Source organism: Pan paniscus, chromosome 15 (genome assembly GCF_029289425.2).
Source record: "Pan paniscus chromosome 15, NHGRI_mPanPan1-v2.0_pri, whole genome shotgun sequence".
Classification (NCBI taxonomy): domain Eukaryota; kingdom Metazoa; phylum Chordata; class Mammalia; order Primates; family Hominidae; genus Pan; species Pan paniscus.
Genome location: NC_073264.2, coordinates 37,524,411 through 37,551,940, shown reverse-complemented (window position 1 = coordinate 37,551,940; position 27,530 = coordinate 37,524,411). Strand labels below are relative to the sequence as shown.

The following is a 27,530-nucleotide window of genomic DNA, read 5'->3' as shown; positions in this document are numbered from 1 at the left end:
ACTCTGCTAGGTATGATGAGAGAGAGAAAACTGAAACTGGACATTTTTCTTTCCTTGTTTTGATGCTTGGTGAACTTCTACTTATCCTTCAAGGCCCAGTTCAAATGTCACCTCCTTGATAATTTTTCATATTACATAGAAGAAAATAACACCTTAAACAGATGAAAGCAATATTTGATTAACATGGTAGTGATTAGAAAATGTATGTCAGTCCCGTAGAAGAAGTTAAATGTTGCTTTCCTCCACCTCAAAACTGGCATTCTCTACCAATGTGTGTACAATGGAAGAAAGGTGTCATTTCCATAAAGAATTCCTCTATACAGAGGCTACACAAAGCCAGGTGATGCTTCTTAAATATAACATTAAAAACTATCATGAGCTGCATAATGTTGGTTTTGGTCAGTAGCCAGAAGAGTTGAGATATTCCAAAATGATAGTAGTTTGACTGAATGACATAAAATTATTTTAACAATTACTATTATTATTATTATTATTTTTTTTGAGACGGAGTCCGCCTCCTGGGTTCATGCCATTCTCCTGCCTCAGCCTCCCAAGTAGCTGGGACTACAGGTGCCTGCCACCACACCCGGCTGATTTTCTGTATTTTTTTTTTTTTTTTTTTTAAGTAGGGACGGGGTTTCACTGTGTTAGCCAGGATGGTCTCGATCTCCTGACCTCGTGATCCACCCGCCTCGGCCTCCCAAAGTGCTGGAATTACAGGCATGAGCTACTGCGCCTGGCCAACAATTTAACTTTTAAGTTCAGGGGTACATGTCCAGGTTTCTTACATAGGTAAAATTGTGCCATGGGGGTTTGTTGTACAGATTCTTTTATCACCTATAATTTTATCATTATTCATAATTTATTATCCATAATTATGCCTGGTACTCACTAGTTGTTTGTCCTAATGCGCTCCCTCCCCTCACTCCCCTTCCCCACAGGCCCCAGTGTGTGTAGTGCCCCTCCCTGTGTCCATGTGTTCTCATTGTTCAGCTCCCACTTGTGAGAACATGCAATGTTTGATTTTCTGTTCCTGCGGTAGTTTGCTGAGGATAGTGGCCTCCAAATACATCCATGTTCCTGCAAAGGACGCGATTTTTTTTTTTTTTGAATGCGTAGTATTCCATGGTGTATATGTACCACATTTTTTTTATCCAGCCCCCATTGATAGGCATTCAGGTTCATTCCATGTCTTTGCTATTATGAATAATATTGCAATGAACATAACGTGCGCATGTGTCTTTGTAACAGGATGATTTATAATCCTTTGGGTATATACCCAGTAATGGAATTGCGGGGTCAAATGGTATTTCTGTCTTTAGGGCTTTGAGGAATCGCCACACTGTCTTCCACAATGGTTGAACTGATTTACACTCCCACTAACAGTGTATAAGTGTTCCTTTTTCTCCACAGCCTCACCAGCATTTGGTATTTTTTGATTTTCTAATAATAGCACAACAATTATTTTTGACTAACATCTTATTCTTAAAATTTTCAAACATAAAGCAAAGTTTAAAGAATTTTACAATGGACACCAGTTTACTCACCATCTAGATTTTACTATTAACATAATTGACTATATTTTCCTTATCACGTACCAATTTATTACACATTCCTCTATCCATTTTACTGTTTTAAAATACTTCAAAGTAAACAACAGGCATCAGTATGCTTCACTCTAAATAGTTCAGCATGCATGTAATTAATTGGAGTTCAATTTTTTTTGAAGTAAACCTTATACACAATGAAATGCACAAAAAGTGTACAGTTTTCATAAATGCTCACTTATGTAACCCAAGCCCCTATCATTATATAGAACATTATGCTCACCCCAGAAAGTTCCATCATGTTCCTTCGTAGTTCATCTGTCCTCAATCCCCACAGAATAGTTTTGAAAAATTTTTTTAAAAAATTCAATATAACTTCTATAACTTACTAGAGTCATCTCCTCTTACTAATAAATTATTCAGCAAAAAATATGACGTGGCATACTTGGAACCTATTAAAGTTAGAGACTAAATTTTTCTTTGTATTTGTTGCTGGTGTACATCAAGAACAAGATTAGTGTAGTGGTTAATGACATATTCTTTGCAAGATTACTCAGTAAAATGCTGTTCCCATACTGCACCTTGACTATAGATTTTATTTGTAAAAATGATTCGCCATAGGTCCTTTTTTAAAAATAAATTTTATTAGGCCAGGGGCGGTGGCTCATGCCTGTAATCCCAGCACTTTGGGAGGCTAAGGCGGGCAGATCACTTGAGCTCACAAGTTCTTGACCACCCTGGGCAACATGGCGAAACCCAGTCTCTACAAAAAATACAGCTGATTGTGGTGGTGTACGCCTGTAGATCCAGCTATTTGGGAGGCTGAGGTGGGAGGATTTCTTGAGCCTGGGAGGTGGAGGTTGCCAAGATCATGCCGCTGCACTCCAGCCTGGGTGATGGAATGAGACTCTGCCTCAAAAAAAAAAAAAAAAAAAAGTGTACATGATTTAAGGTGTACAACATAATGTTATGAGATACATATAGATAGTAAAATGGTTACTATAGTGAAACAAATCAGCATATCTATCATCTCACACAGTTACCTATTTGTATGTGTGGCAACAGCAAGTACAATCTTCATTTGGCAGGAATTTTGAATACAATACCACTAGCTAGAGTCCTCATGTTGTACATTAGATCTGCTACTTTGGATCCTTTGACTTATATCTCCCCATTTCTTCCCCACCACCCTGCCCCTGGTAACCATTGTTTTATTCTCTATCTCTGTATTTGACTTTGCAGTATAGGTTGTTTGGAGGGCCTTGTAGTTACCTTCCTCATTGCTTGGGGCTATGTCGGGGAAAGTCAGGCTCTCCACATCCCTTAGCCCATTACTTCCTGGGGTGGCCCCTCCCACTGGGTTTTCTGTCTTCTTCTTAGAAGAGGGAGAGAGGACTACTGAAGGGGAACTGCCTGTCAGTTGAGTTCTACAAAGAGTCCTAGGAAAGGGAAGCAGTATTGTTGAGAAAGCTCTTCTAGCTGAAATGGAATGAGAGGAGGAGACATGCATAGATACAAGCGCATGTTTTGTAATGGTTTCGGACTAATGAAACAAAGGGGAAGAAGGTCAACTAGGTAGTGGAGAAAAGAAAATTATGAATGCTGGGAGAACATTTCAGACAGATTCCCTAGTTCTCTCCTTATAAAGTTATCTTCTGGTAGCTGACTTTTAGCCCCTGAGCGCTGACGACTGCTTGACTCTAACTCCTAAGACATCCTCCAGTGAGCTTTGTGCTTGCCCCCCTCACACAGGACAAAATAACCAAGTTGGCCGGCCACGGAGGCACACCTCTGTAGTCCCAGCTATTCAGAAGGCTGAGGCAGGAGCATCGCATAAGCTCAGGAGTTCTAGTCCAGTCTGGATAACATAACGAGACCTTGTCTCTTAAGAACAAGAGGCAACACACACACACACACACACAGTCGTCGAAGAAAGCACAGGAACTCTGATCCTTCTTGCTGCTCTCAGAAGGATAGAGCCACCTGGTTATTCTAGCCAAAGAGCAGGACAGATAAATGAAGGAGCTGAAACTGCCCAGTACCATCATACTGGGATGGTTAACCATTATGGTTGCAGGAAAAATTGTTCAGAATGAGCAAAAATGTAGAATTCTGTTACACCTCTATTTTCTATATCTTAGCTTTAACACATATACCAGTTCTAATGTATATAACCAATTTCTAACTCAACTTTGAATTGTTTGCCTTTATAACCATTCTGTGTAGACACTGTCCTATATACAGACATGCATAGACAGTGTCAGTGTCTGTACAGGAATGTTATCATTGTTCAAAGAACTTTCAATTTCTGAGTAGGTCAGCTGGTTAATTAATGTGCCAATTCTAACATCTACTTTTTACACATGAAAGAGGCTCAGGAACAAAGATGCTACTCAAAGTCATCAAACTTCCATGTTGGGTGAATTCAGAAAGCCACTCTCCTTGATTTCAATTACTCATATAGCCTCTGCCTATTGAAAATACAACAGTTCTGCTCTACCTTAGGCAAAACTGTTGGAAATGAAGTCTTTCTTTCATTTACTATTTGGCAAAAGGATCCCTGCTGGGCAATGTTACAGAGTTTAATTCTGCTTTCTCAACAAGCTTCTCCTTAACCTGCTGTCCCTCTCCAACCCAGCTTCCCCACCACAAAAATACTTCCACTTCCCAGCAAGCTCCTCCTGTCTTTTTACCTGTCCTGTATTTCAGACTTCTCCAGCGAGTAAATGGAAGGCACTCACAACTATCAAAGTCCAAGTACAAAGCTCTGGATTAGAAGGCCTCTGTGCAGGGCAGGGCTTATGAAAGCAACCAAACTTCTACTTACAGCACCAGGGCAAGCTCACTGCCTGGCACACGGAAAGTGCTGAATGCAAGTGAGAAAAAAAAAATGAAGGAATAAATGAGGTCCACTGGGCACTTAACAAAAGGAACAAAGATAATATCTGCTCTCAAAGAGCTTCTAGTCCTTCTGGAGAGGAGTTAGAAAATTGAACAGCTGAAGAATACTTACACAGAACAACTTCTCAATATATAAACTAATTTAGTACCAACTTGACACAGAAAGGCCAAGGAGCAATACCACATTTAGATGAAGTTGATAATGAAAGATTGCCTAGGGAAAGGGGGTTTTGAATTGGGCTTGAAAGGCCAAAGATTCCCTATTTAATAAATGGTGTTGGGAAAACTGGCTATCTATATGCAGAAAACTGAAACTGGACCCCTTCTTTACACCTTATAGAAAAACCAACTCAAGATGGATTAAAGACTTAAACATAAGACCTAACACCATAAAAATCCTAGAAGAAAACCTAGGCAATACCATTCAGGACATAGGCATGGGCAAAGACTTCACGACTAAAACACCAAAAGCAATGGCAACAAAAGCCAAAAACAACAAATGGGATCTAATTAAAAGAAAGAACTTCTGCACAGAAAAAGAAACTATCGTCAGAGTGAACAGGCAACCTACAGAATGGGAGAAAAGTTTTCCAATCTATCCATCTGACAAAGGGCTAATATCCAGAATCTACAAGGAACTGAAATTTACAAGAAAAAACCCCATCAAAAAGTGGATCAAGGATATGAACAGACACTTCTCAAAAGAAGACATTTATGTGGCCAACAAACATGAAAAAAAGCTCATCATCATTGGTCATTAGAGAAATATAAATCAAAACCAAAATGAGATACCATCTCATGCCAGTTAGAATGGTGATCATTAAAAAGTCAGGAAACAGATGCTGGCAAGGATGTGGAGAAACAGGAAAGCTTTTACACTGTTGGTGGGGAGTGTACATTAGTTTAACCATTGTGAAAGACAGTGTAGTGATTCCTCAAGGAGCTAGAATCAGAAATACCATTTGGCCCAGCAATCCCATTACTGGGTATATACCCAAATGATTATAGATCATTCTACTATAAAGACACATGCACATGTATGTTTATTGCAGCACCTTTCACAATAGCAAAGACTTGGAACCAACCCAAATGCCCATCAATGATAGACTGGATAAAGAAAATGTGGCACATATACACCATAGAATACCATGCAGCCGTAAAAAAGGATGAGTTCATGTCCTTTGCAGGGACATGGATGAAGCTAGAAACCATTATTCTCAGCAAACTAACACAGGATCAGAAAACCAAACACCACATGTCCTCACTCATAAGTGGGAATTGAACAACGAGAACACATGGACAGAGGAAGTGGGGAGCATCACACACTGGGGCTTGTTAGGCGGGGGGTGGGGGCTAGTGGGCGGGATGGCATTAGAAATACCTAATGTAGATGACAGGTTGATGGGTACAGCAAACCACCATGGCACATGTATACCTATGTAACCTGCACATTCTGCATGTGTATCCCAGAACCTAAAGTATAACAACAAAAAAATAGATCGCCCTCACATCCACCACTTAACTATCTACAACATCTGTCACCATATTGATCACAAAGGTTGATGTGGCTGTCAACCTGGCTGGCTATGCGGGTGTACCCTTCCTCCCTCACTGCCCCACGTACATCCTTCCCAAAGCTCTGTGCTTGGTTGAAGAGAGCTACCTTCCCTGATAAAATGGTTAAGTGATACAAGTTTTATAGCAGGCTTCAGCTTCAAATTGAAAATCGCTTAATTATAAAAATACTACTTTTCAACAATTCATGAAATAAAAATATAGCCTATTCTGGCATAGTTGAAACATCTGACATTTTGTGAATGCTATTTTAAATTCAGTTAAAATGTTCAATATTGAAAGTAGCTATTTTTATTGTGATAAAACTAGAAATTTTGGTGGAGCCCAGCGTCATGGTAAAAACAATGATCTTACAAAACTTAAAAACAGAAGCTATGGAGCAGAACTCTACTTGGAATTGGTTGTGGTATACATGTAACTCATAGGTTGGTTAAAACCAGCTGTGATATTCTACCATTCAAAATAAAAACCATAATTATCAAACTTTTAAAAAGTAGATAATTATAGTAATTGAGCAGAAAGGAAATAAAGAGGCAGAAGTAAAACATTTAAGGCTTAGGAAGAGCAGATTTGCTTACTGAGAGGAGCAAAAGTTTCATTGAGGAATAATGAAAAGTGAGGGTGGTGAGATGAGGGACAAAGAAAAAGGACTCTATCTTGATGAGTCTTGAATGTGCCTCTGTAAGTTCATAAATTAGGAAGAATCATGAGAAACACTGTTTGAAAAAGGATAAAATTGCTACTTTTTTTGGTCACCATGAGTGAGGAAAGCCTGGGGCTGGAAAACCAGCCAGAAGCCATTGGGATAATGCCAGAATCAGGGATGAAGTCCAGAAGAGCGCAAGGGAGATGGGAATGAAAAAGCGATTCCCTTTCTAGTCACTCAACATAGACAGAACAGGCCAAGTTATATTTAAGCCAGACTTTTAAGTTTACCTCCGACGTCCAGTTTCCATCACTTCAAACCTTCAAGTTACCAGATGTAGATCTGGGTTTTCCTCTCTGCTCACCAGATAGTTCTCACTCAGCAAGAAAAGGATTGCTGAGACCTTTGATCTTCACCAATACATTTTCATCTTCTAAAGAAATGAGCAGGAGATTTTTTTCTGGAGTCAACCTGTTCAAATTCCTTTTGGATTTCTCTTTCTTGATCAAGATTTTCAAACTGTCATCTTAATGAACAATTTTGTTCCAGATTTTAATATACTGAAACTTAATGATCATTTAAAATGTGGCTATATGAATGGTTACTTAAACCACAGTGATCAAGAATGCTTGGAGTTACCTGAAGATTGATTTATTCCAATGGCCATATTTCTGTGCCATTGCTTATGAGCTTACAAGATTTTTTTTGTGCTGGTGGTATTACCTAGTAATCTCGAGTTGGCCAACCTGGATTTGATTCTGGCTGCATAACTTGCTGGCCATGTGATCTTAATCTCTCTAACCTCAGTTTTTTTAATCAGTAAAATAATGATAATATATACCATATATAGTAGTAGCTCTTAACATGTGGTTGCCAGTAACAGAAGCATCTCTATCACCTGGGAAATTGTTAAATGCACATTCTCAGGCCCCACACCAGACTTACTGAATCAGAAACTCTGGGGGTGGGACCCAGAAGTGTTTCAGCAGCCCTCCAGGTAATTCTGATGCTTATTCAAGTTCGAAAACCAATGTGATAGGGTAAGCACTAGATACTTACAGGGATTGTAATCAGTAAGGGAGATAACATACATAGTGTTTGGTGCAGGCCTGGTACTAATGAAGTGCTCCGTAATTCACAGGCGTACTGTTAGAGGTGATGGTGGTGACCACCTTCAGAAGCAGGTTAGGAAGATTCCATGATTAGGAATGGTGGCCATGATTAGGCTACCAAAAGGGACACCCTATTTTCAAAAAAGTGAAAATCCATCCAGGCACCTCACAGGTAACCAAGCAAATGTTTGTTCTCTAAAATTGCTGAAACATAAATCTGCCCCTAATTCCCATATGAGACACAGTCATATCAACTTATCTGTCAATGCTTTAGCATAGATCCCTTGAACATAAGCTAATCTGCAATCCCAGAAAACAAGGTAAAAATAAATAAGTTGCTGTAACTTTTATTGGTGGTTCTAGGTTACAACTCTATCCCTGACTCCCTCTAACATCTATTGTCAATTTGGAATGCTTATTGTGGTTAGGACCTTGAAAAACCATGATTTGCCTGTTTGCATGATAATGGAGTCAAGGTTAGCGTCTTGTTTTTGTTTTTGTTTTTGTTTTTTGCCTAACTTCCACTGGCCCACTGTGGCCAGTATTCTGGCAGTGGAGGTGGGAAGCAACCCATTAAGTAAGTAGCCCAGAAGTGAGACGTGTCTGATCTCTGGGTGAGGGTAGACAGAGTAACAAAATATAGCTTCCATGGCTCTTCTATTTATCTAAAAAACAGTTTTGAGCTTCCACAATGTTTCAGGCCTGGTGCTATGCCAAACAAAACAGCCTCTCCATAGGACTGACACGTGGGGAAGATATATATATATATATTTTTTTTTTCTTAATCTGTTGTATATAATAATCTAATAATAATCTAATACTATAAGCATCTAGTCATTTAACTATTTTTTAAACTGAAATTGTAATAAATGCTATAAAGAAGTACACGGTGTTATGTAAGCCTGAAGAATAAAATTAGACTCAATTCTTGGATTGATGAGGGCTCTCTGAGGAAGTTGGAGTTCAGATCTGTTAAAACTTTAGCATAGATCCCTTGAACACAAGCTAATCTGTAATCCCAAAAACAAAATAAAAAAAAATCAGTTGCTAAGTTCTAAGATGGTGCCATGATCTTGGTTGGCTCCCTGGTTTTGTCTGAATAATCTCCTTCAGTGTGAGCAGGACCCATGACTGACTTCTAACCAATAGAATATGGCAAAGGTAAGGGAAACTCACTCCTGTGATCCTATTGTGATATATATTAGACCAAGGAGTCAGCAGTGGAAATGGAGACAAACAGATGAATATGAGAAAAATTAAAAAGGTATAATTGATGGGGTCGAGAGTGGTTTAGAGCTCCCTGGTTTCTGTCTGTCATTCTTGGGAATGAAATGTTGAAAGGTGGTCCAGTCTGAGGCAAGGGGTCAAAGATCATGAGTTGTTTGTGCCTGTCGTGTATGAGATGCCTGTGTGCCATCCATGAGGTGTTAAGCAGTTGTATGTAGCATTTCAGAGCTCAGAGAAATGCTCTGGGCAGAAGAGGAATATTAGGGGATTTTGTTAGTAACTAAAGCACTGGAGGGCATGGACTTTCCTGACCAGGTAGAGAGATAAAGTGGGGAAAAAGCCTCTACTCAAACCTTGTGGAACTCCTCTATTTAAGAGCTGCTAGAAGAGGTAGAGTCCTGGAAAATAAACCAAGAAAGAGCTGCTGAAGAGAAAAAGGGGACATTTCCAGGTGTCTCTCTTGGGTGGTACAAGTATCTTTGACACATGGATTACTTGTACACTCTCCTTCCTTGATTAACCTGAAAGCATTTGGAACCTTTGCTTTTTACTTCTGTCCTAACCCAATCAACTCAGTGTATGGAGCACATAGTAGGCACTGGCCAAATAGTTCTTGAATTGAGTCATTTCCTTCATATTCAAGAAAGGGCAGAATAAATAGACGTGGAGACCCAATTCCTTCAAGCACATAAACAAATGAGCAGAGTACAGGATATTGTTTCATTGGGTGAAGGTAAATATACAGCTATGTGACTAAAATAGTTCAAAAGCCGTTTCAGTAGTTTCTGTTGCTGAAATATGTTTAATCAAATGTTTAATCTCTCAGAGAACTGATAACAAAACAAGACTTCTTGGCCCTGCCCTGCAATCAGGAGTTAATTATTGTTTGTGCCTTTGGTGTTCCTTGTCTCATGTTCAAGAAGTTTAACTCCTAGTGAAAATGGCATTAGGGACAATTTGTTTGTTTTAAAATTGCATGAAGAATTTATTGCATTTATAATCAGCCTTGGACCAAAACCCACCAGCCATGTACTGAACTTTGGTCCTCTTGGGAGTGAGTGAGCCCAAATATCCCTAATCGGGTGCCAGAAGATAGAACCCCAACAAAGCAATCAAACTCACACTTCCCAGAAAATGACACTAGGGAACAGACCCACCAAAAACCACTCTGCCACTCCTTAGAGCTATGACCTTCAAAGAATGTACTTGTATTAGTTTCCCAGGGTTGCTTAACAAATCACTGCAAACTGCATGGCTTAAACCAATAGAAAAGTATTCTCCCATAGATATGGGGGCCAAAAGACTTGGCTCAAGGTGTGGGGAGGGCTATGCTTCCTCTGAAGGTCCTGGGGGAGAATCTGCCCCCTTGTCCAGCTTCCAGTGGCTCCAGGTGTTCCTTGACTAGGGGCAGCATAACCCCAATCTCCGTGTCTGTCTTCACGTGATAGTCTCCTCTGTGTCTGTCTTTTCCTTTTCTGTCTCATCTAAGGACACTTGTCATTGGATTTAGGAGCCACCTGGATAATCCAGAATGAACTGATCTTGAGATCACTATCATAATTGAATCCATAAGACTCTTATTCCAAATTAGGACACATTCTGAGGTTCTGGGTGGACATATCTTTTGGGGGATCATCATTAAACCCACTAAAAACTCCTAACAGCCCATGAAGTAAGCAAGTTCAATAATTCCCATATTAAAATGAAAAAAAAAAAAAAGACTTTCCAGAATATATTAAATGTATCTAAAGTGACAGGGGCTTGACTCTGGACTTTCTGAAAAGCCTGTCCAAAAAGATGACTTCCTGATGTTAGGTAAGAAGTTGTATTAGGGAGTCCCTTCTAGGATAGGACTGACCAAAATTACCATCTGACCAAAAGTCTCTTCAGGGACTTGGATGCCAACCATTAGTGTCACCCTTTGATGGCCTCTTAGAAACAGGCATGAGCTAACTAAGAAAGCACATGCCTGGGAAAGATGATGCCTTCATTGACTCATCTGTGGAGAGTTATTTATTCGATTATCTCCCCAGATCATCTAATTCACTGCCAAATAATCTGTATGTTTGGGAGATCTAATTTATGCTATCAATAATTTTCTTTAAGGAGATATAAAGTCTAGTCAAGACTAAGTTTAGAAATTATTTATGCTGTAAGGCCTGTTCACTTTCTCCTAATCTAGGGTGTTGTCTTCCCAATAATTAATTCTGGCCAGAGAAAGAGTCTTGTGGTTGCCTAGAGGGGTGTAGGGGTGCACCTGTGCCTATGACACCCAAGAAGCCAAATAACCAACCAGCCATTGAACTTGCACTAGGAGACATAGTTGTCCTCCTATGTAGACCCAATGACAGCATGATGATTTACCCCATACAATTTTTAAAAAATAAGCTGTGGGGTCTCAGGGGGATGAATTGACTTGAACTTGTTCTTCAGTGACTCATAACCTTTATAACAACATCACAGACCAATGTGGAACCAGCAGAGCTCAAAGACTATAATACCTTTATTTCCCATCTATTTGTGAAGAAGAGATAGGAGTATGTAGATCATTGCTGAAAGCAATTAGTTACTAGAGTCAGTTGCAGCAGAGGAAAGGATAAAGAATGAAACTTTCTGAAGCCATTAAGAATGACATTGCTTGTAAACTGAACATAATTAGGTACCCCGGCTCATGCTGATTGCTCACATCAGTAGGCATTTAGCACAGAGGAGGAAGGGGGAAATAAGTCACTCTGAGCTAAGGGATAGAAGGTTAGATTATAGGAGAGCAGGGTGTAAGATTTTAAACTTGAGTCAAAGGCATAATCTTCCTGATCTTCTGTCCGGTGGAATTGTCATGCCCGGCCCCCTAATTGGAATGCTGAATGCAATAATGGCTCCAAAGTACTGAGAGATCCATGGAAGAGTTACGTGATTTGAACTACAGAGGCACATTAACCATGGTCTGTTCAGAGCCTAAAGAGAGTAGGGCAAGGATGGTGCTGCCCGCCACCATTGCACTGAACTTTCCAAGGCTCCAGCACATGTCATGTCACTCCTTAGTCTAGAAATGCCAGTGTCTTCCACCTCACAAGTAAAGTCAAAGATCTTTTCTTGATATCAATTGCTATTATGTTATTAACCATAAAACTCTAAAAGCACAAAGAAAAAAAACACCACAAATCTCAGCACTACTGTTCCACATTACATCTTGACATGTTTTTCTAGTCCTTCTGCAATGCAGAAATGTGTAAACTTTAAAGCAACAAACAAAACTTTTGGGCTCACTTGGCATTAATTTATTCATTCCACAATATTTAATGAGCACTTCTTATATGCTAGGCACCATGAAAGACACTAAAATGACAAAGATGCGTAAGATTGTCATTTCCTTGACATGTTCTCCAGTCTAACGAGAGATGAACATAGGAACAGAGGGTGATAATTTGCTCTTGTGTGTGTCTCAGGAATCAGGTGCTAAAACTAAAATTTTTATAGCCCTCCTCTTGGGACCACTCTTTCCTATTCACCCATCTCTCCTGTTTTCTGTTATGGCAGGTGCAAGCAAAAGTCTTGGGGCAATGGATTTAGGAGAAAGGAAGAGAAACGTAACTGTCCTCAAACATTTTGCAATGTCTCTTTGTTCATTACAGAAAATTATGCCCCTTCTATAGATTAGTACCATTATTTTCTACTGTTTAATATTATGTAAGGTCATAAATATGATCCTGAGTGTAAGAACAATTCTCCATCTTTGTTCCTGTAGACCCCTTATGACAAGTGTCACCTTAGGTCAGAGGAAAAACTCTGACTGCCTATGGGGCAACACTGGCCAGAGTAGGAAGCAGATATTTTAGGTGAAAGCAAATAGCCTCAGAGAGGTTCCTCGGTGTAAGAAGCATAGTGAAGAAAATACTTCACATTAACCGAGCACTTACGTGCTGGGCTTTACACGCACAATCTCATTTAAGTTACACAGCATACTTATGAAGTTGGTATTACTACTCTTGTTTTACAGATGACATTGAGGCTAGAGAAGTTAATAACTTTTCTGAGATTATCCAGTGAACGTGTAGCAAACTACCTTGAGCCCCCAAGTCAGCGCTCTTAACCTTAGGAAACACAAATCACAAGACGGCACCAGGCAAGAGAAGCTGCACAGTGTAAAGGCATAGTATGGGCTGCAGAATTACAAACAGCTTCACACTCTGGTTCTGTTCTTCCTCAGTCCCCATAACTTTTTTGCTGGTCAGTGTTCTCATTTCTATGTTAGAGGGACACATCTTGTTTATCACTGGTCCCTCAACATCTGTAACTGCGTCGGCCAGCCTATAGCATAAGCCCTTCAATAATGTGTTGAATGAATGCCAAGTTAATGCATGACCTCAGACAGGTTAAGAATACTTATTTTTACAGGGCTGCGGTGAGGGTGGGCGGTGATATGAGTGAAGTGACTCACTTGGTGCCTGCACACAGACACTCCACAAGCGGCCCCCTCATTATGCTATAATGAAGGCACAGAAGGGGGGAAGGTGAATGAACTGAGCCATGGACTTCTTCCCTTAGTCTGAACGATTAGTGAATTCCTCCCCTACAGACATATTTCAGAAAGTGTGAGGCCACTCTGGGAAATAGAACTAGACAGGAACGAACTCAGTTTGGGAGCCTCGCACAGATTGTCATACGGTGATAGATTTCCTAGAATGTAAAGACCCTTGCACTGATGCACGTGCACGGCGCCACCAGTTCCCGAAAGCATTTTCAGAGCTTAATGCAGTGCCAGGCTTGGTGTTTGCATGCCTGTATTGTCCTCCTGAGGCAAAGCGAAAAGTCCTTTTTGATTCCTGCTTCATCCATAGGAAAAAAATAAAAACAAAAAACATACTAGAGAAGTCCTCAGTGGAAACGGCATTGTCACCAAGCATAATAGAAACATTTTAAAGATAAATTTCTTCCAGTTGCTGAGGCCTTTTATCTGGCAACTCAGAGAAGGGTGTTAAGACTGATAAGCAGATTTTCTTCACAGTAAAGTAAAATATTGGAGACTGTATAGAAAGAATGAGCACATTTATGCTGTCTAAAATCTGGCTTTTGTAGTGTGAGTCTACTCAAGATATCACTGTTTATCTCCTACAAAGCTGATTTAGCTGTTTTCTCACCTTTTCACAATAATCTCATAGAAAACCCTTATTTTTCATTCGTATTTGACACAATCTCCTGGCAGCAGCTCAAACTGGCCGCCTTCAGGGAGGAGGCCCGCTGCAGCTGGATGGGCCCCTTCCAAATATCTGATTATCAGCTGCTTTATTTTAAAGCAAGAAGGTCTTTGGCAAAAAATATTTTGGCCAAATTCAAGCCCTACTCTATATGGTGATTTCCAAATAAACTGTTGTAACTTGCTTTCAAGGGATGCGGATTGCTTCTAAGCCCAGAAGAGTATGTTCTTTTCCCTTTCTTTCCTCTTTCCTTATCCTTCCTCTGACGACAGAGGGGAAAGGAATGATTCTCCTCTGCTCCTGACTTACAATGCTCATCAGCCAAAGTCAGAAGGACAAGTCTTCCTCCAGGAAGGGCTCTTCCCAACTCTGCTGAAAGCCGCCTCCTCTGCCAATGCCTTGGGCGCCTCCATACACCACTTCTCAGGACAGCCTCCACTTGGAGGAGCTAAGGGCCAGGAAAAGGTCGTTTCCCTTAAAGAACCAACACAATTCTTATGATTAGTTAAGGAGGATTCTGTAATCAGCAGGGTGTCTCTCTGCCCGGCTGTTGGAAACCTCGGAGCTAGAAATTGCACTCTTTTTGCCAGGATTTCTTGATATGAATTTTTCTTCGATTACCACTTCATGTTTTTGTAGCTTCTGTGAATGAATCTGTTTTATTAGAACTTTATAACTTGTCTCAAATTCTTCTTGAGAAGTAGATGAATTGTGAATAAACATTTTAAGTGGCTGCCATTACTCTAACCATGCTGTTTCTTTCACCTGAACAAAAGAAAAAGTAACCCAGGAAAGACAATTTAAAAGCATCTTTCTAATGAAGAATTTCTAGCTAGAAGTGTTTGGCTTCACACGAAGATCAAAATAAAATCAATCATTCATTCATATAGAAAACTTTTCATCAAGAAACATTTACTTATAGGGTCAAAGTAAACTGCCTCCTTTTTTCCCCCCTGTCCCATCCTCATTTTTTAACAATAACATAGTCAAAAAGCCCATTTTATAGATAGGTAAACTGAGTCACAGAATGTCAAAATAACTAGACTAAGAAAATGTACTAAGTGATAGAACAGATAACAACTGGAGATGCTATAGTCTGTGGGCTCTGAGGGGATAGCACTAGCTCAAAATCTCCAGACTGGAGCCTTAACCCCATCCCAACACAAATGTTGCTGGGCAACTTACAGGGTTAGGTCTCATTTCTCTCACCTCCAGTTTCTCCATGAGAAAGATGGTATTTCATGCCTTTTACTTTCTTTGAGGAGAGGTTATCAGTTCCTGTTTGATTTAATAAAATAATCCTAATTCAAATATTTCTGTTTAGGGGAAAGAAAAATTTGCCTTTGAAAAGCCTATTCATTAAAACCACATAATGTGATTCACTAAAAATATCCACTAAATTATGTAAACACAATACATATTTACAAAAATTGTGAGAAAATTTAATCAGAGCAACTGAGGCAAGGGTCAATGTCTATACAGCCTGTTTACAATCCAACCTATTCCTGCAATCAAGAAGGAATGGCAATAGAAATGCCATTTTAAAGAGATATGCACATCTATTATACTAAACTCCTCAGGAATCAGGAGAAAATTTTGAAAGAAGTAAATGGAGGCAGCTGTGGAGGCAGATGAGTAGGAGACACAGCTATAATCCTGTCCTCGTGTTATCTGACCCACAGAACTATCATGATGGGCTCAACTTCCTCCAGACATTAGAATGAACATGGCCTAACATCATGGTGCTTGATTTTGTCTATAGGAATCAATCTACCCCCAGAAACATGTTAACAGAAGAGAATCATGTATGTTCCTGACATGAAGCATCAGCCACGAACCCAGCAGCATTCTCCCTTTATTTGTGCCTATATATTTGAAAATAAGGGGTGGGAGGCATACCGAAGTTTACTTTAAGACTAAATAATGTTGCTTTGTGGCACTCATATTGTATCTATTACACATTTCACTTCAAAACCTCATCTCCCCTAAACCCTCTTCAACGTGCTTGAAGTAGCACTGCCAAAGGAAAGGAATTTTCTATTTAACTAGAGCACTGACATTCTGTTACACAATTCGATCTTGTCTATTTACCTGCTCTCAAAAACACAAGACACTAAACACAAAATGCTGAATGCGTTGAGTCTGTGGTGCCATAGGTGTCTGAATGCATCCGTAGCTTCCCTCTCACTCATCAGTGTAATTGTTGCCATGTTATTCCATTTTTTGATTAGTCTAGTCCCTCAAGCTCAATGCTTTTTTCTGGCCCAACGTTCTTCTGCTGGTTGTCATGGTGACTGAATTGTTAGAGAGGAGAAAGGCTCTGTTGTCTGTCATTGTTCTGTTGTGGTTTAGGTAACGCAGGAGGCAACACAAGTGAAGTGGATGGACCTTTTTTGCTCTGCATCATTTCATAGTATTGAAAAATCTCACATAAAAAAGGAGCAAATAGGCCCAACCAAAGAAATAACCAAGCTCTTTCTAAAGTGCACATTATTATAAAGAGGCAAAAATGGCACTAATGATGAACTGAGTAATCTATGAAAATGCTGCTGAATATTACATTTATTACTAGAACAATTGCTGTGACTTAAACATCACATACAATACCTACCATTTTGCAATTTAGAGTAAATACAGTTTTTAACTATACAATTGTAGCATCAACTCATTGATTCTCCAGGCTGTGCTACTTTAACCTTATGTTCTGTTTAACCTAAAGATATGTTAGAAGTGAAGATTTGAAGCAGAATTCAGAGTTGGGCAAACTTTCTTTTAGTGGTAAGATAGTATTCAGGTCAATTGCTACTTTGGGAATGTAGAAATGATTTTTTCAAAAAAATTAGAGATAACTGCAAAGAAGAATTTCTTATTTCAAATGGTAAAAAATGTTTTTGAAGCTAACCAAAATAAATATAATCCCTCCTTGATTTATTTTTCAATTTTCCCAATTTTTTGAGCCAGAAAACAGAGGCATATAGCATACGCATATGGTAAGTGAAGGGGTATATCATAGGCTAGGACCAAATTCATAATGGCTCTTATCAAAATTGCTCTAAGTCATCTTCCATCATTGCTTTGGTAGATGTAATCAACATCAGTACTGGTATAGTTATTTTCGGTTTAAATTTTTTTATTTGCTATATTTGATTGTGAAATGGTTTATTCAGCTGTTTCATTTAATTATTTTAATGATACAGTTTTAAGTAGGGAACATTTGGTAAAATATGATTGGAAAACAAAAAAAGATTAAAGGTTTACTGTGAAGTTTTCCTTCCCATGCCTAAAATTCATCTGCCTAGTTCTTACTCCTCCACATATAACTACTGTTATATGACTACTGTTCATTTCTTTTGTAGTTTTCTAGAGTTTCTTTATGCAAATATTTTTTCAAAATACTAAGATTTTTATTTTGCGTCTTGCATGAACAAATGGTAGCATACTATTCATGGTTCTGCATTTTTCACTTACCACTATATTTGGTTGTCTTTTCACATCAGAGCACAGAGATCTTCTCCCTTTTTCTTTTTACAACAGCAGAGTGTTCCATTGTATGGATGCACTATAATTTATTTAATCCCTATTGATGGACATTTGGTGTGTTCTCAAAATTCCGCTCTTTATAATGAATAACCTTGTGCATTTATTTCTTATGTATGCAAATATACATAAAAGATAAAATCCCAGAAGCGAAATTTCTAGGTTAGAGTATATTTGCAATTGTAATTTTGATGCAAATTGTTAAATTCCCCTCTATAGAGGTTATTCCAATTTACACTCCCATTGACAGTGTAAAGTACCTGTTTTCCCAACTTTGACAACAAAGGGTAGTATTAAACTCTTGAAGTTCAGCCAATCTGATAGGTAAAAAATAGTAGCACTCTAGAGTTTTAGTTTCTGTTACTAGCGATGTCAATATCTTTTTATATGTTGTAAGACAATTGTATTTCTTTTCATGTTAATCTTCTCCTTAAAGTCTTTGTCCATATTTCTTTTGGAGTGTTAATATTTTTCTTATTGATTTCTAGTTCTTTATATGTTTGGGAAATTTTCCCTTTAAGTGTGTCATGAGTTGCAAATATTTTTTCCCAACTTGTCATCTGTGTTTTGACTGCGTATCTGGAGTTTTTTCCAGGCAGAAGTTCTGATTTTTATGCAGTCACATCCATCTTTATGGCTTCTTTCTCCACTCCAAGGTTATAAATTCTCCCAGGAATTTTATAGTGCTTGAATATTTTTTCTTTTAAATTTAATATTAACATTTAGACTTTATCCTTGAGCAGTATGAGTTACAGATCCAACTTTAGATATTTCCAGGTCATTCTAGTTATCCTATCACCAAATATGGAATAATTCATCCTTTCCCTACCACCGACTTTTTGTGTTCCCTTTATCAGATACTAAAGTATAGTATGTTTTTGGCCTATTTCTGGACTTTGTATTGTGTTCCCTGTCTGCTCACACATTGAGTACTAGTACATTTAACATAATACAAACACAATGAACAAGAAATTACAAGAACTGTACAGTCACGTGCCACATAATGTTTTGGTCAACGATGGACAGCATATATAATGGTGGTCCCATAAGATAAAGGAGCTGAAAGATTCCTATTATCTAGTGTTATCACAGCCATCATGATGTCCTTTATAGTATTGTAGCACCCTTTCTAGGATTAGAGACACAAATTTTTTCCATTGTGTTACCACTGCCTACAGTATTCAGTACAGTAACATGGTGTACAGGTTTGTAGCCTAGGAGCAATAAGCTACATCATATAGCCTAGGAGCAGTATGTCATTAAACAGTGTGAAAGAAAATCAAAATATATGTTTATTTGGGAGCAAGAGGCTACACCATATAGCCTAATCGTATATAGGCTCCACCATCTATAAGCGCACTCTCTGATGCTCATTTAATGACGAAATCACCTAACAACGCATTTCTCAGACCATATCCCTGTTAAGTGATGTGTGACTATTGTTAGTTTATAAATGAAAATGGTTATTCCTGTATCTTCACACAAGTATTTTGTCATATTTAGCCACTGCTCACTATAACTCACCATCGAAACGTACATTCCTTTCCCTATTTCCCCAGGAAGTATATCTATTATGCAGAACCAGACGTTGATTGTCATTCAATCTGAGAAAATTCAGCTGAAGCCATCGGCAATTTTTCAATTAAAATTATACATGAAAGAATATACATGGCAGAAGGCTGTTTTCTCTCTGAATATGCCTTTAAGGGTCCAGAGTTGTGGGGTGTTCAAAAATCTCAGCGTGCGTTTGTTCAGCCTCTCATAGTGGTTTACAGCAACAGAAATCTGTGAAACATGCTGCTCTCGCTTTCTGAGGGTGCTCCACGATGACTTCAAAGCGTAGCCATTAAAGAGCATTTGAAAGGGCACTTACTATTTAGTACCCAGTAAACATATATTTTGATTTTCTTTCATACTGTTTAATGGCATAATATTCAGCAAGGATCTGTGGAAACCAGCTAGCAATCACAACAGACACACTCCAGGGAGGAGTACCAGCACTTCCTAGATTGGGCTTCTCTCCCTCCCCACTGTGGAAGGGCTGCGGCCGATTTCATCACAGTGCCAAATATTCACAAGCTTGTTGTCTGTTATTGGTTTAATGTAGTACATTCACAGAGATTGAGGTTGATTTTCAGTAAAGGCCTATGACTAATGCTCCTTGGCTGTGATCTTGAGGCTTTCCAGCTCACTCTACCTGCTTCCACCCCTCCTCCTTATCAAGCATTTCATCACTGGGGAGGGGATTTATGTCCTCACCACAAAAGATGACTTTTGGAGCAGAACCTACCCAATAATCAGAAGTGGCAAGTAAGAGGGCAGGTGGTGACCTCTCTCAGTGACATGAACAAGAAGAGCTGGAAGAGCCTTTCCTTTTGCTTAGAAAGTGCCCAAACCACTCATTGCAGGAAGCATTTGGCTACCGATCACTTCTCTGAGACCCCTTATAAAAGGTGAGCAAAACTGAAAGCTCTCCCTCCCTCCCCAATTAGTTCAGATTGCAGCCGACCTTCAAAGATATCCATTGCAGGGGTGTTTTCTAGTGATGATGCTGTGAAAATAATTTTCCTTTTTGAAGGGCTTTCTTTCTATTCTCTCCCCATGGCAACTTTTGAAAATTTGTTAAAACGCACACTCGCGCACAACCCTCTCAGGCTATCCACAAGCTCTCTAGGTGAGTGGGAACAAATGGCAGCCTATCAGAGAAGTGCACCCAGGACAATTGCACATTTGTGATCATTTGGGGATCTCATGCAGACTCTCCCTGCAGCCCCCAGTGCACCATCAGGAGTTTCTAAGTACAAAATGAGACAAGGTAGGTGGAGACCAGGGTGTGTGTGTGTGTGTGTGTGTGGGTGCGGGTTTAATTAAGCAAACACTAGTTTGTTCCAATTGCCTTTCCAAATTGATAAGAGATTTCTTATGATGCCAGTAACTGCATAGAAATTGAAGAAAGCAAGCTAAGGCTCTATAGCTTTGGGGCATCTGTGTACTTGTTATATGACTGAATCTAATAGCTGAGACTAGAAGCTGATAGGAGAGTGAGCTTGTTGGGGGAAAAGGGGAATTCATGGAATAGACCGTACCAAGGGTTTGAGGGGCAACCACAGATGACTCAGGACTTTTGGGATGCTGTGGTGACAGTTATGGCACTCAAGTCACAGGAAAACTCATTATATCAACAGAAACCTCCCCTGAATAGATGTACATCTAATTGACATGTGATAAAAGAAATCATGCACATATCCGTTTTTAGTAAGCACTTGCTTTATTTCAAGCACCTCAACTTCCCACTGACATCCCTTTTCTGGGGAGCCTTATTTTAAGATGCTCTTTAAATTAGGTATACATAGGGAAGAAAGCAAAAGCTACAGTGCTCCTCCAAGCAGCTTAATTTCTGGGAGAGAAAAAAAATGGCTGTTTCTGTTTTTCCTTTTTTGCCTCGACACAAGAGTGTCATGCCGAGAATTATGCTGAGGCTAGGATTTAATGGCCATGCCAGAAATTGGAAGCAACAACTATGGACCAGAATGTAAATCCCATGGATGGTTTTACTTGATGCTTTTATGGAGCATGAATGAGGATGTAATTTAAAAATAAGCCCTGCATCCTATTTAAAAAGATAAGAAGGGGCTGGATGTGTGTAAATGTTTGGATTAAATATGACCAAGGACTGTATCGTATTCAAATGGCTTGGCACTTTGAAAATGATGGAATCAGGCTTCATAACGATGCAAGCATCTACCTAATGGAACTAAATTTGCAATAAAGGTGCATAGTGGAAAAGAAGGGCAGACAAGTGGCACTGAGAATCTAAGTGAGACAGCATCAAAGAATGAAACATACTGAGTTTAAAGACTGACCTTATTGGGATCCTTTCTGCTCTGACAATGAGGATGTGAATTATCCTATTATTATAAGCAGGTGGATCATCTTATTAATGTACCCTGGTCTTTCACATTTTTGTTTAACTTTAAATCAAATTGAACAATTTCAGGAACAACCTCCCATCCCTCAAAGGAAACAAGCTGATGCCCAGAAATATTTTCTGTGGAGCTTTATATAATTTTTTTTTCTTTCCAGAGACACATTTTCAGCTCTGCCAAACCATAATGCTTAGGCTTTCGTTTGGATATAGCTGAGGTGTCTTGGAAGTTTCTCTGTAAATTCCTTCAAATCCAGAGGAGCTGAATGAGATTCTAAGAGGCTGTGTTCCTCTTAATGATTCCGGATGGAACACTCTTCGGAATTCTGATTTGGATACTGTCAACCACTTGATAGCCCCTGCTCTAAGGGGTGGCAGATGAACCATCATCAAATGTTTTCCAAATTCATCCCTGGTACAACTCTCCCCTTAAGCCAAAATTAGGCAGTAAAGTAGTATTTGCTTAGAAACACTTACCAGGCACCTGCCTAATAAATGCTACCCTGGCAAAGCCTTCCCACACAAAGAAAATATTTCATCGGAAGGTCAATATCTGCAACTAATGAAAGAAATGGAGCTGTTTCAAACTCACCGACAAAGGTTTCTGTCTCACCCCCCTTTCCACTCTTTTCTTTTTGGTTTTGTTTCCTTTCAGCATATTTTAGGAACTAATCAGCCTTATAAAAGGTAGCACTGTTAATCTACTGTTTGTCTTGGTCTTCATTGCAGCTCCTTAAGAGATAGAGTGCAAACAAAGCGAGAATTAAGGTCATTCCATTTAAATCCTTCAGAGAGGAAGACAAGGGCTAAGTTATTGCTGAGGACTACAGAGAGGAGGGCTGGAGGAATCCAGGATTAAAAAGAAAAAAAAGAAACCCTCATTGTTTATTATTTGCCAGCCTCAGAGCAGCCCCCATTCCCATATTTGTGAAGGGATTACCCTCCCATCCTCTGAGATTAATGGGAAGCCCAGACAATTCCCTGGCCCACCATCCACCCTCCACCAAAGAACATTTTCCAGAAAGGTGGGCCTGGGAGTGCACTCACTTGGGGGATGAAGAGCGTGACACACTCATCAGCCTGATGTGATTCGTCCTCCAGCTGCCGGAGATGCACAGGCAAACATAACTGCAGAGGGGATTCCATGCTTGCAGAGAAGCAAAACCACATATTAGGAGGTGGCTGTGCCCATGAAAATCTTAGCATGTATCAGATTTAAAGGGTGGAGGGGGTCCAAATAAAACAACAATCCATGCAAAAGCATTTTAGCAGCATGTAATACTGGCCCCTTTTTTTTGTAATCCTGATTACAACTCTACTCCCCATATTTTGGGACAGAAGTCAATTTCTTTATTTGTTGCTACCACAGTTCATTGAAGCATTACTAAAATATATTAGCTTTCAACACTAAAAAAATGTGGCAATGGGTTGATCTAAGTCACTAATGCATGGGAAATTTTTTTCTTTAAAGAAGTAAGGCCAGGAAGCAGAAATTGCCATCTATAGCCAACAACAGAGATGCAGATTCTTATTTTGGTCACTGAATAAGGTATTTTTCAAATATTCTCCAGTATTTGGCAAGTTTGGCATATAGTAAACGCACAATAAATATTTGTTGCATGAAGAAAACTTTTGGTATTTTTGACTGCTTATACTGAAAACAATAACATGAATGTTTATGGAGCATTTACCACATGCCATGCAGTGTACTAAGCACTTTACTTTCATTATCTCCCTTAATTTCAACATCAACACCATGAGGGTATTATCTGCATTTTACAAATGAAAAAAAAAAAAAACCAAAAGCTCATTGAAGTTAAGTCACTCACCCAAGGTCACATAAGTAATCAGTAGTAACACCAGCCCGCAGGGCCATACCATGTTCTTAATGCTGTATTGCTGCCCCTTGAAAGCAGCATTTCTTAGCTTGAGCTTAGAAAACACTCAGGATTGCTCCAGATTCAATGTGATTTTATTAGATGGACCAATTATCCTCAGAGAATCAGAGTGCTACCTTTAGCCAAGGTGTAATTGGGAAGAGGCTACCTTCATGGCAACTTCAAATTTTTTCCTTAATTCCCAGAAGAATTTAGCTACTCACAAAATACAATGACAATTCGGTGGTGCTTTGTTGAAAGTCATAGGAACAGATCTCCTGAGAGGAGTGATGCTCCTTCCCTAAGGGATATCCTACCTCCTTACCTCCCTCAGTAACCCTCCCAACCCCTGCTCCAGGCGGAGTGTCAAGTTTTCCCAGGCAGGATGAGATCTATACACCCTTGGCATATGGTGGGTTCTGCCTGGCTTTCTGCAGTGTTTGATTATGATTGGCCTCGTTAATTCATTTTGTTGCATGTTCACCCCTCCTTGGAAACTGAACAGGATTAAATTGCATTTATAAAGCCCTGACAAATCACCGTGTGATTGAAATCAGAATAAAGACAAACACTGAGATCATTCTTTGAGGAAATTCTGACAGCATTTCTGGCTCAGCAGGAGTGTTTGTCCAGAGACTCACATTATCTCCTAGCCATTGGGATGCCCAGTTGTAAGCATACTGACTACACAGTAATAAATGTAGGATCTACAATCAAAGACTAACCAGAGTGAAAAGCCATACATGAAATTGTTTCCTCTTGAATAATCCTAAAACCCCATTTTAGCAAATAGTCCAATTTATTCTGTCTCCAAACTCGAGCTCACAAACAAGCTGTCACCAAAGTGGACTGAGTTATACCCATTTATTTAATTTCCCTTCCTTTGAGGAAAGTGCTAGAAAGCCTTATGGTGACCAAAAGAAAGAAGTATAACTAGCATTAAAAATTTAGAAATAACATTTTCTAAGTCAGAAATAATAAAAAGTTCCTGGACATAAAAGTAAGGCATATTTTTATTTTTAGGATACTTTGCTGAGCTATGCAATAATTTCCAGCATGATTGCTTAGCCAGTCTTAGCCGCTCCCTAGTTTGTAATACTGTACTTCCAAATAAATAGGTAAATAAGTAGAAAGAATTAAAAAGGTATTCCCATTTGTGAAATTGCTGTTAATCCCATATAACACAATGAGAAATTTTTACTAATTTCAGTACATGTTTTATTTAGAAATCTTTGGATACTCACTTCATATGGCATAATTTTTGTATTAATAGTATTTTAATATGAGAACCAAATTTTTGAGGATGAGAAACTGGAGCCCACCATCAAAACAAGAATGTCCTGTAATCCTCTTTTATTTCAAAGGTAACTATAGATCTGCTATGAGTTTATGGTAATGATGACTCAGGTTTCTATATTTCACAGTAAGAAAGTCTCAATTTTTCCGTGAAATGTATCAATCTAGTCATTAGATGACCTTTAGGGCTTTCCTGCTGAACAGGCAGTCACCCCTAGAGAGGTTGAATATAAAATAAGTGTACTGATATGGAAATATAATAGCTTCCTTTAATGGAAAATTTCATCTTTGAAGAAAACAGATTCTTCTACCCTTTCCCCATTCAAAAAAAAAATAACAAAATACAGTCAATTGAACTGCTTATGATTTCTAGGCACCAGTGTTAAACATCACATTTAGGAAATTTCTTATTGCCAGAATGTGCCTCATAATTTGTTTTAAGAAATCATCCCCAAGGTAAGACAAGCACAGAATATAAACAGACAAACACTAATTTGAAGGGAAAACACTTTGAGAGAGATTGAATCAGCACTTTAGGGTATCAACATTCATTTCTTTACAATGAGGCCTATAAAATATATTATACATCAAACTGTTTTTGATCATTAAAAGATTTCCAGAATACAGAATGGTTACTTAACAATCCTCACACAGCTGTATGTTGTTTGCTTTGTAAGGTGACAACCAACTGGCCACATGTAGATTATTTTATAAGCATCCCTCTGAGGAAGTGTATCGAGATGGCAGACAAAACACATGCATCTACTCCTGGCTCCAACCCAAGAAAAGACAGATATTTTAAAATAATAAATTTAATGAGCATATTAGAAAATAAAAATTTCATCAGCAGACAAGAGATTCTAAGGAATCCTAGAAGATAGAAAATCAAAGGGGAGTGTATTGACAAGAACAAAACCAGAGGGAAACACAGCCCAGACCAGGAGCAGGAGAGAAGGAAAAAGAGTATTTATCCTACCAGATATCAAACATCCTATGAAGCTCTATTTTTAAAAGCAGTGTAAACATAGTGCAGGAATAGGCAAACATACTAATGGAACAAACATAAAATCTGAAAACAGACCCCTTGTATATATAGAACTTGGTATATAATAAAAGCGGTATTTCAAACCACCAGGAAGAGTGGATATTTAATGCATGGTATTGGCAAAATCAAGTAACTATTTCACAAGAATAAAGTTTGTGCTCTATATTATGTCTCACACAAATTTCAGATGAAACAAAGCCATATGTAATCTATTAAACACTGGAATAAAATGAAAATATTTTACATTTTTATAAAGGTAAAGATTGACATATATGGTTGTGATAAAGACACCATAAATAAAGTTAAAACACACAACACAGCCTGGAAGAAAATGCTTTTAACATCTTCAGGTGAAAAATATTTGTAAAGAGTTCTTCCAAATCAATGAAATAGCAAACTCAATAGGAAAATGGATGAAGATTATAAACAAGTAAGACACAGATAAAGAAATATGAATAGCTAAAAATTACATATAAGAAGATGTGCAACCTTGTGAATAATCAGAAAGCAAATTAAAGAGTTTTTGCCATCAGACAAGAAAAAGTTGGAAGGCATGTTAATATATAGCTGTTGGGGTAGAAAATCGGATACTCCTATACAGAATTATAGAAGTGAATGGATATAATCTTTTAGGGGGAGGCAATAGTATATATCCATGGGGTAGGAAACAGGATACTCCTGTAAAGAATTATAGCAATGAATGAATGTAACCTTTTAGGGGGAGGCAATCATATATATCTATCCACGTTAAAAATGTACATGTATTTTGACCCAGCAACACACTCACACACTCTCTCTCTCTATATATATAGATATCTAGATAGATCTATATAGATATCTAGATAGATCTATATAGATATCTATCGATAGAGAGTATATACATATATACACACATACACATATATACATATAATACGGATATATATGTGTATATATCTATTTTAGTTCAATCACTCATCTTACCATCACAATGTCCTTGAATATTCCGTAGCCACTTTCTCATCTCCCACTCACTCTTTAACTTTCAGCAGTGTGGCTTATCACCTTCATCTCAGCCCAATTCTATTGAAACTCTTCTGGTGGGAATCATCAATAACTACCTAATTGTCACATGCAAAGAAATATTAGAGGTATTTTCCTTGAAATACTTGATGTTGTGGCCCATGCCTTCTTGGATATTATTTCTTCTTTTGGAGTCTAAGGCTCTTCACTCTTGTTTTTCTTTATAACTCTGTCTACTTCGTTCACTCCTCTTTCTTTGATGGAGCCTTCAAAGCTGGTGTTCCCCAAGGATTATGGCCTGCCCTTCTCTTTCTTACTCTACATTATCTCATTAGGTGAACTCAACCTATGGCTGTTTACAGGCTCAAGATTCTAAATCAATACTTTCAGCCCAGACACCTCTACTGAACTCTAGAGTCCTATGCCTCCACCAGAATATTCCACTGGCTTTCCAACAATCTCAACATGTTTCTTTCTATTCTTTGCCTTGATGAAAGCACTACCATCTACCCAGTCACCATAGATAACTAGAATCTTGGAAGCCATCTGAGACTCTGCCATCTCTCACCTCTCATATTCAATCTGCCAATATATACTATAGATTCTTTGTTATACCTCTCGTATCTGTGATATTCCCTATCTCCA

At 38.7% G+C, this 27,530-nt stretch overlaps 1 long non-coding RNA gene across 1 annotated transcript; it reads right to left on the bottom strand.

Moving 5' to 3' along the window:
- Nucleotides 1-173: 173 nt before the first annotated feature.
- On the bottom strand, nt 174-26,021 carry LOC129393795 (uncharacterized). The gene is made up of 3 exons (XR_008620841.1): nt 22,713-26,021; nt 22,258-22,397; nt 174-2,456 (listed from the first exon to the last, which is right to left on the bottom strand). It is a non-coding gene; the product is annotated as an uncharacterized LOC129393795 (long non-coding RNA).
- Between the last annotated feature and the right edge of the window lie 1,509 nt (nt 26,022-27,530).